Source organism: Trachymyrmex septentrionalis, unplaced genomic scaffold, assembly GCF_001594115.1.
Source record: "Trachymyrmex septentrionalis isolate Tsep2-gDNA-1 unplaced genomic scaffold, Tsep1.0 scaffold50, whole genome shotgun sequence".
Classification (NCBI taxonomy): Eukaryota; Metazoa; Arthropoda; class Insecta; order Hymenoptera; family Formicidae; genus Trachymyrmex; species Trachymyrmex septentrionalis.
The window spans coordinates 107,928-116,214 of NW_017305673.1; the positions used below are offsets into that span (position 1 = coordinate 107,928).

Genomic DNA, 8,287 nt, shown 5'->3' on the forward strand with positions numbered 1-8,287 from the left:
TATATATATATAGATGTTTTTATTTAAAAAATAGTTATTTAAATATATATTATAGTAATTTAAGCCATAATAATTAACATTCATAAATTAATATAAACTTAAATAATAATTTTAAACAAAAACATACCTTGCCATTCGGAATTAATTTTGTTCAAAGTTAGATAGATAGATTATATTAATAAAATATAAATCTTAATTATTATAGTTTAAAAAATCAATAATCTTTTAAATAAAAACTTTTATAATTGATAAATATTGTCGTTTTTATTTGACTTTTTCCTTTTTAGATATTTGCAATTCCCTTATTCTCCTTTACATTAAAAATATCAAAAACATGTAATGATATGTTAATTAAACAGTTTTTATAGTTAAGTGTTATAATGTAATATTCTAAACGTATATCAGATTATTACTAGAATGATTATTACTCTAATATAGATAAATAGATAGATAAAAGCGTTTACTATTATTCTGGCTAGCCTTTTCAGAACACAAAAACAAAAGAAAAGTGTAAGAACAAAAAAAAACTACAAATTATAAAAATAATACAGCAAAAATAATAGAAATATAAATAAAATGTAAAATAAACTATGTAAAGATCGAGAAGTATAATATGTTATAATAATATCGCGTTCATTCCATGTTCACGCAAATTCTTACTCTGCCCTAATTAATATATAAAACGATTCAGTTCAATCGTCTTAGAACGAAACATTCCTATAATATTATATTCCTATATATTATTGTAAAATAGATCCTTTACAAATGCCCAAATTCCTTAGATAGAGAAATTTGCGGTCGAGTGTGCGGTTTTCGTACGTGTTCTATATATAATCTCGGTTTACCTACTGGCACGTGTACAGACATACCAACGAGATACTTCATTCTAGACAAAAATTCTTGGATCTCCATTCGATGTGCATGTCACTCCGTTTTTCGAACATTTTGTTTTCGAAAGAATAGAAAGAATCTCGAGTACATTCTTTCAAGTAGAAAAACATAGGGCATTTTGTACGTCTCTAAAGCGCGTAAAATCTGTCTAAGATTAACTGAAAGCACATTGCACTACGATATGTAGACATTCTGAGATATTCCATTAACATTTCCCAGAGCGACCAAGATCATCCTTAAATGTCCCAGATGGCCCGATGTGATAGCTACGAATACAACTGACACTCGACGGTATGAGAGATTCGCACTATGTTCACGTGCAGGATCCACTCTCGTATTTTACAGCAGTTAAGGACTTGAGCACGAAAGGGGAAATGATTACTTTAACTTCAACACTGAAAAAGATTTGGTAATAGCTTTCAAATGTAGAGTGGAGTAATTTTAATCAAATGTTTAATTAATATAATTAAAATAAATTTAAATTTGTTTACGGTTTTTCAGCACATTAATATCTTTCTAATATGATACCGAATTGAGCATCAAATTACTAAAAATTTGCTTGTCAATTTAATTTAATTTGTGATATTATTACAGTAGTTTAATTGCGTTTATAAGGTCGAAAATCAATTTCGGCGCGCAGTTCGAATGACTACAATAAATGTGATATATATGCATGTAGGGTACAGCGGGATAATTTAAATAATGGGAAAATTCGAATAATAATCAGCGTTTGCAAGAATTTCAAAAAAATTTGAGATGCCATATTTTACATTTGAGGTTAGTAGCAAAGAAGATATTGTAGTCTACATATTCATGTATGTTAGGTTCGAAAAGTTCGATAATCTAATAATGTTTTCTACATGCATTAATAATTATCACGTCGACTAGTGATGCATTTTATTGAATTGTTGTAGTATAATATATTATGGTGTTTGCGTTGTACGAGGAAATTGGAATACACTCCTATGGGACAATTTGGATAACACATTCAATTCCCTAATTTATATCTTAGTTTTAAGACACATTTTATTATTTCAGACGATGAGACATTATAAATAAAAAGAATGCTCGACTGAATTGGAACAAAGAGAGCAAGCCGTTACAGCTGTTACTGATGGTGTAATGTCCATTTTAGGAGTTACACAGCTATTTAATATTCCCTACAAGAGTTTGTACAGACAAGTTCAATCTAAAATAAATGTAGTGAAATTGAAGTACTTAGCACTTCTATTGGGCCTATGTTTAATAGCATAGTAAAAAAAACTTTAGCAGAAACAATTAAATATCTCGAAGCCAAAAGTTTTGACGTGACTTCAAAGGAATTGTGTATCGCAGCATATTCCTACGCAATTAAATGTGGTATTGAAACATCTTCTTTATGGTCTCAAAATAAATTAGCTAGTAATGATTATTGGTATCTAATTTTTTGTAAGAAGAACAACTTAGAAAAACCCAAAGCCTTCATAGTTAGAGTTGCTAGGGTTAACGAAGAAGCAGTGAATGCGTATTTTAAAATACTGGGCCAAATTATGGATGAGTACAAGTATTTTAATACAATATAAAATTTGATTTTTGTTGAATTTTAATGTTCATTTTTAATGTTATTTGAATTACCCTTTAAGATATTCAAATTGTCTCTCAAAATTGAGCTTCAATAAAATTGTAGAGGGAAACGGATGGCATTACGTTTCAAGATTAATTTGAAGATTAATTTTTTATACTTTGAGTAAGTGAGTTTCCTGTTATATACGAGTATTCAAAGTAACAATAAAAAATTATTATTTTTTGATAAATTGTTTAAAATGTTTAAAATTATTCAAATTACCCCGCTATACCCTACATATATAGGTATACATATATATATATAATTCACATTGAATTGTTTAAAATATCAAAAATTTAGTTTCAACCGTTATAGGCTTTGATATTCTTACTTGTTGTTTATTCACATTAGGATCTTAAAAAAATCATTTATTATTAATATAAGTTTAATTATACAATATAATTTTATTTTTTAAAATTTTTTTAATTTTTCCAAGTGTTATCAAACATAATAATAATATAACTAACCATTTGTTAATAATTGCTAAAAATATTTAAAATAAAAAATTGTTAGTAATTTTAACCGATCATTGACTAAAATTACTAGATTCTTTTTTCAGTGATTGTGGCTCGATTTATAAAATAAAAATTGTTTTATATAACTTTTATTTAAAAAAAGTGGCTTTAAAATAAATACATTCTATGCTTGCAAGCAAAATAAAAAAATATTTAAAACAACATAGTAGAATTAATAATAATAAAGCCGTTTGCAACGGATATAATTAAATAGTACAGCGAAAAATTTGTAACTACCTCGTAAGAACTTCGTTAAATATGTCGAAACAGAATTTGAAAAAGTTAAGCTGAAAAATCTTGCAGACAAACGGACGGACGGATAGACGGTCAGATAAATATTGTAAAATTATAAAGTAGTTTACTAAGTGCGCGCTGCACTGCTTAATAAAACTTATAATGATGTTTTTTCATTGACTATTGTACTCAATCATGATCACAAATGATCTCAAATGTACGTCGATCGAAAAACGGCTTGAAATTCCACAAAAATCCCGCACTATCGCCGCGCTTCGGCGTCAAACAATAAAGAAACAGCAGAAGCATTAGAGTCGCATTAGAGTCGGATAATAGTTCGATAATAATCAGTAGTAAGAGGCTTTACCTGCGTCTCACAGTCGGCAGACACTGTTGTTTTGATGAGAAGAGGCCACTTCACTCGGCGCTGTATCCATAATTCGGTAAAGGATCGAAGCGTAGAGGGAAGCGCACGGACTGTACGGAACATTCGCGGAATCTGTAACGTACGGATGTACATTGTACTTGTCTATTGATCTCTCTTCACGGCCGCGTTATCGTGACTCGCCGATCGCAGATTCTTGACCACAAGTCCAAAATATGAAAGTAAGGCAAGAGATGCTCGCACATTCCGTCGTTGAACAGTCGGATCCTTGGAATTATATTCTTGGAATTCTGAAATGTGAGGTAAATGTCTATTGAACCAGACGGATAGCACAACTCCGTCGTGAATTCCAAACTGATTGGCATCTCGTGCCGTAGGCGCGGCGTGGTGGTCCTTTAGCAAGGAAAATGAAAATTGCACCTAAAAGTCACGGTGCATTGCTCCTCATGGGGAGAGGGAAATGACAAAGGCCCACTTGTCAATTGAAATTTACACATTGCGGCCGCAAATTTGCATTCTTGCTGCGAATATCGTTTTTTACGGTATAACGCGCGTGAATGATGTAATGACATGCGTTCGTCGATTTAAATATCGCAAATATTCGCGGGTTCGGACGAGTTGGTTTGGTTACCGCGTGTCAGATGATAAATCGTGACGGACGTTTTCGAAATTCACGTGCGTGGAAATATAACCATCGATCTGTCTGTATGGGTCGTGCTTTTGTCAACGATAAGCTCGCCATTGACAACAATTGAGCCGTGTGAGCTGTAAAAGCCGTACACAAAATCCATGAGAGAATCTCTCTCATAGAGCTATCAACGATATTTTTTCGTTTAAGGTTATCTGTACATGTACATCTGTATAATCTCAAAATTTATATTGTAACTAACAATGCATTTTAATATAAACGATTACAATGCGTATACAAAGATAAGTTGTTATTTAAAAATATATAAAAATTTATTAAATTACAATGTGAGACTTACACTTGCAATATCAAATTATCTATGATTAAAAATCAAGAGAAATATCATTGCGTTATAATAAGAAACAAATGTTAAAAAAAAACATAATTTTTTCGAATTATTTATCACTTAGATTTAGAAGAAAAATTAACGATTTTTATACAGTCCTTTAATTTGGTTTATCTCTTTAATAAACATAAAATATGATTTAATTTTAATCGATCAATCTAAAAGCATAATTAAAGCAATGAGATCCGAAACAAAGCAATGAAATTATTCGCGAGACGCGAGAGGAAGTTGTTGAAGTAGAAAGGTACATCCACTTGAAGTCGACGACAATATTCACAACACGTCGCGGGAAGCGCTGTAATGTGCTCTTACCTCTGACAAAGCGAATGCTAATCAAGTAGTACTACTCCGCGGAGTTCGGCGCGCATTAAAATTCATGGCAGATCGATATAACAATTAATCTTAGCACGCGCGATGCATCGAATCGTCGTACGTCGATAATCGATACTCGATGGAAGACAATTAAGATACAAGACCCGGCATTGGAGGTGAGGATACGTACGTTGTTTCTGTGCCTTGCGAGGCAGAGGTTGCTGCGGCGATCGCTTCATAAATTTATCCCATGTCCGACATGTCCCATCGGATTGTTGCTTATAGGTTCTTATTATACATATAAGGCGATCCATATCCTGAGGATAATCCATAAGAGAGTGTTGGCATTCTCACGCCGTTAGCGAGAACCTTTAACGGAATGGAAAATTCATTCTGGGATCGGGAGAGTCCTTAGGACCGATCTTCCCGTAATCGCTAGTCAATATCGTAAAGAGACGATCGCGAGTCGGTTAATTTTCCTGGGCCGGTATGAGAATATTCTCGGAATTCTTGACGTATTCTCGGAATGCCGAAGACGCGTGGGATATGCCTATTGATCTTTCCACGCTGAGTTTCCGATATGGTCGGTATAGTCAGTGACACGTGACTGCAGTGTATCTCGGATCTCGTCGAGTTCTTAACAAGTAGTTCTGAATGATTTCATGATAATTTCATTCAGTCTTCTGCACGTTCCACGTGTTTCACTATTTACTTAGAAGGAACATGACGCACTGTTCCGCGTGTTTCTTTATCTAGAATTGCAAAGGTAATTTATTAATTGGTTAGCGGAAATATAGGAAAAATTGAAGAAATTGAGATAGATCATAAATAAATGAAAATAACATGAAAATAAGAATGAAATAAAATTTGAGCATAAAATGAAGTATTTAGGTACTTAATATTACGTTTATCCGTTTATACCGTTATCTACTCGAGTCAGCGTTTTCCCGACGTCAAATGTTCACGATGACAGAACGTCTTTGAGATCGCATCAGCGCGAGAAGAGTGAGGAAGTTGGCGATGAGACGACTTGCCAACCTGACCCAAGAAATGGGTGATCCTCTGCGACCACCAGTCAGCACGGATAGACGATCAGCTCTCGCTAGTGCACGGAGGCCGCGCAAGAAGATGACAGGGATGGCACTCCATTATCGTTCTGTAACTCCTTTTAATTATCTCGGCCATAAGTTATAACCGGATTCGCGCTTTTTCGCGTCCTTATCGGACCGGGGCCGCGATTTTCCCCGGTGCCGACGGGAAGAAGAGGAAAAAAGAAGAACGAAGAGAGGAGTGTGGTGGATGAGGAAAGAGGTCGATGCGGCGAGGGAACAAGGAGAAGAGAAACAAGGCGCAGAAGAAGAATAAGGAAAACAAGAAGAAGTGGAAGAAGATGAGGAAGAAGAAGAAAAAGGGGGATGCGCGCAAGATAGGCAACGGGGTAAAAGGGTGGCGGCTCCCTCGCGGGGCGGGGGTAGGGGAAATGGTCTGATATACAACCGGGCTATGGGAGGAAGCGCGTCGCGCGTGCGCGCACATGTACGTGTACAAATACACATATACGCGCACGCCGCACAGCCACCCACACACACACAGGTAGCTTGAGGTGCACACAGGCGCAGTTCCGCAGGCTGAACGGGGCGGCTGCGTGCTCGACACCCGAGTGGCGCTCGCGCAATGTAGTCCCTCGGCTATCCTCGACGCGGGAGCATCGTCGTTTCGAAAGAGCCGCGACCTTCTCCCCGTCGCGTCGCGTCGCGCGCGTCGCGTTCTCAGCGGTGTCCCGTGTCAGGGGGTGAAGTACGCGCGAGAGGGGCCCATTTCGTACTCCTCTTCTGCGAGAGCCCTCCTCTGCGGACTCTTTTGCCTAGTGTTCTGTGGAGGAGCGCGCGAAATCGCGAGTAGCGACGACATGAAAATCCAGCCTCGCAGACTCCATCCCCGTGCGGATCTTTGAGATGCGGAATTGACGGAGACGTACGTACCTATTTTGCCCCCGGTCTCTTTTCGCTCTCGTTTCTTCCCGCAAACATTTCTTCTTGCCACTCGTGTACGTGTATATTCGAAAACGGAGTAGCGCGACGCGAGGTAGTGCGTGACGCGGTGCGTAAATATTTCCGGGGGCATCTTTGTACGGTTTACGATCTCTTGACGAAGTGATAGTGGTGATGGTATAGTGAAGTAGTGTCTATAAAACGATATATCTGGCGCTAAATGGATGATTTAATCGGCGCCGGAAGATTTTAATCGTCATCAACGAGTCATCTGCATGACGTTCATTTAGGTGTGATGCACATTGAGATGTGAGATCGAAGTGGAGAACATCAAGTACATATCGGAGCGTCGTTGGACATTCTAGAATTTTGAAAAATTTAGAGCATTTCGTGTCGCAGGAGAGATTAAGTACTTATTCAGCAATAAATCCTTCACTGCCCGCTAGAAAAATTCAAATAAATTTCGCTGAGAAGAAAGAAAGAAGGAAACGATGCCGATTGTTAAATAAGGAAAAAAAAATCATTGATCACAAATACGTATGCGAATTTCTTCGCAAATTCCGTCCTGCAGTGCTTTGCTTCGCTAAACATAAACTCTGCGTGAAACAACTTACAACTTCATGATAGAAGGCCTCTGAACGCTTAAGGACGTCGTCGATGGTCTCTTTAGGGTCTGTGTTTAATTGCCGGTGGCATTAAACGTGCAGAAGTACGTTACAGGCGAAACAGACTGTTAGAGGAAGGCGGGGTAGAAAAAAAATCGCATCTGTCAGGACAGAGAATCGTGCAACGGCGCAACTAATGGGAAGATGTTAAAGTTAAAAGCCGCTCGTAGAATGCGTCGTCTCACAACGAGTGTCACAACACCGAGGCTGTACAAACGAAACTTGTTTATTGGTTCCGCAACACCGACGTCGATGCACAATTGAAAAGTCAGAAAAAAATCAGCGGCTTGTTCTCTGTTGTCAACGCTATCGAAAGAGTTTTACGCGGCGTGGGCGAACAGAGGCTTGCAACCGTGAAAGGGAGCGATTTGTATAGACCAATCGTCGAGCGACAGCTATAAAGAAACAAAAGAAAAGAGAGGCGAAATTCCTTCCTCGTTTGCGGTTATTATCGAAGCACGTTCGTAGTCGAGCGGAGGAAGAGAAATTGCGAGTCCGGAAAAATGCGGTGAAGCCGCGCACAGTGCACACGGGGCAAATAATCGTGGTAGAATGATCGATGGAACGTCCAGTGCATCGTGCGGATTGCATTAATAACGACGACCAGCCTAATGCATCGCCAGCAATCTTACGGTCGTCGACGTAGCGAGAGGTACC

At 37.4% G+C, this 8,287-nt stretch overlaps 1 protein-coding gene across 1 annotated transcript in view; it reads left to right on the forward strand.

The window, feature by feature from the left end:
• Window positions 1-6,673: 6,673 nt before the first annotated feature.
• LOC108751623 (muscle M-line assembly protein unc-89-like) overlaps window positions 6,674-8,287 on the forward strand; it is a 38,670-nt gene continuing 37,056 nt past the window's right edge. The window contains exon 1 of the mRNA XM_018491899.1: window positions 6,674-8,282. The gene's annotated coding sequence lies outside the window, so the exon portion shown is untranslated. The remainder of the gene's footprint in view (window positions 8,283-8,287) is intronic.